Source organism: Sinocyclocheilus anshuiensis, unplaced genomic scaffold, assembly GCF_001515605.1.
Source record: "Sinocyclocheilus anshuiensis isolate Anshui unplaced genomic scaffold, SAMN03320099.WGS_v1.1 scaffold2786, whole genome shotgun sequence".
Classification (NCBI taxonomy): Eukaryota; Metazoa; Chordata; class Actinopteri; order Cypriniformes; family Cyprinidae; genus Sinocyclocheilus; species Sinocyclocheilus anshuiensis.
Window position 1 is genome coordinate 101,795 of NW_015548182.1, and position 2,105 is coordinate 103,899.

Below are 2,105 nucleotides of genomic sequence, written 5' to 3' on the forward strand. Positions count from 1 at the left end.
CCGTTTGTGTGTTTCTTCCTGATCTAGCTTCTCAAAAAGGTGTGTGATGTCACAGCCCATGATGTGAAGATCTTTCTTCTGTAAAACTGGCAAAAAACTAGGTTAGCATCTGGTATTTCAATTTTATAAAAAGCATCTTAGACATTGGACACATCACTTAAAGAAATATGCTAACATTTACTTCCAAGAATTGTGTGAAGTGGCTGGAAATAATTTTCATATCCATCACAGTCTTCGACTGAAATACATAATAATAATAACTATGCAGCAACATAATATATGATGATCTGTCTTGAACACTTACCATGATTTTGGCCCCATTTGATAAATGAGTTAATATCACTGACTCTGATCCCAAGAGACAAATGAAGTGCTGAAAAACAAAAAACATCACTAAGACATCAACATTGTACTATTATAAAGAACTATGTAATGGGGGTACTGGGATTAGTATATTCCAGTGAATACTAATACTACGGTAATAACAACAACGTTTTTTTTTTAGTTTTTCTTTCAGCTAAATATAAACTATAAAACAATTTAGCATGTTATTTATGAAGCTTATGTAAAAAGTATCATGCAAAAAGATCCACACATTATTTGGTTCAACAGAAATCATAATCTCATCATAATCTCATAATAATTTGCATAAAATTACATTCAAAATGACAACCTGACTTGATTTATTTATTTTAATAACTTGCCTTAAGAAACTATTCAGGCTTTCATCAGAATGGTTTTGTCGAGAAGTATAAATTGGACTTTTGACTCAAAACGTACGAGTTACTGAGAGTTTGCCATTGACAACTAGCCCTGGTCTGTTTTGTGTACATGAAACATTAATTTAATAATTAATTAATAAACTCATGTCTTACCTTTGAACATTTGATGATAGACATTGTAAACATTTGCATGAGACTGGGCAGCATTTTGAAGTTGCACTTCATGTAGCTCATGCAGGTGACTGAATGTGATGATTGTGTCCACAAGATCTCTAAATGTACTGAACACAAATCCTGCATACTGCTCAAACATCTGCACCAGTAATGGATTCTCCCAGCCTCCAAATCTGGCTCTGAAGAGTTCTGGTACAGCAGAACGATGGAGAACCAGCAGAGGTTTGATGCCCGATTCAGTCAGCTGCTGCAGGAGCGTCTTGTAGCACTTCACAGTGTCTTCATGCGGCTGGCTGGGATCACCTGAGGGAAGGATGAGAGACCAGGACAGGGGAACTTTAAAGTGGGTCACCCCTCTGCTCTGAAGGTACAGGAAGTAGGCTCTGGATTGTTGAAGCAGTGGACCTCCACAGTTAAACACATTATCTTCATCTGATGGTGAAGTCTGTCTGGTTTTCAGAGGGCCAGCAAGTAACATGAAGTCCTGTTGCTCTGCATTACAGTAGTTCCAAAAAACAGCCAACAAACCTACTAGATTTCTACTAGAGAAAGAAATCCCTCTAGGGCCTTCATCATGACTGTTCTACAAAGGGAAAGAGTGTTCAAAGCTCTTTATAAGTACTATTTATAAGTAGTATTATAAATACTAATAAATAGTACCCGGCCCACGGCAACCCGTCAAAATAAAAGTTCAGGTTAACTTGAGGGCATTGGCAGAAATATATTACTATTGTTGAGTAGAACGTATGTAACAGGCTGCTACTACTACTACTAAAATTATTAAAACCTTATTTTGAAGGAATAAGCATACAATATTTCTTCAATGTTTTAATTGTAATATTAAATTACCTTTATTTTCCAAAAAATAACATTTGTTTAATTTTCATTACTTAAAAGATAGATTAAATGAATGTTTTATGCCTTAAAAAAATGTAAATACACAATTTCTGAGTAAAAAATCATAAGTCTATTGTAAGAATAAATGAAACTTGTTTTATGCTTTCAAATAATTAGACATGCTAAAACAGAATTTGGTTAAAACATAAGGTTGGAAAAATAAAACATTTCATAGGGCCCTAAACATGTAATATTTGTTAAACTTTTAATAAATTTATTTTAAATTGTTTAAGTTTCATGATTTTAATTAATTCGACATGCTTTTTGATTAATAAAATGTAATTTAACCATTAAAAAGGAGTCCAGAAAAAA

At 33.4% G+C, this 2,105-nt stretch overlaps 1 pseudogene; it reads right to left on the minus strand.

Annotated features, from left to right (window-relative positions):
• Positions 1 to 1,472, minus strand: part of LOC107704820 (lactase-phlorizin hydrolase-like) — a 36,419-nt pseudogene extending 34,947 nt beyond the window's left edge.
• Between the last annotated feature and the right edge of the window lie 633 nt (positions 1,473 to 2,105).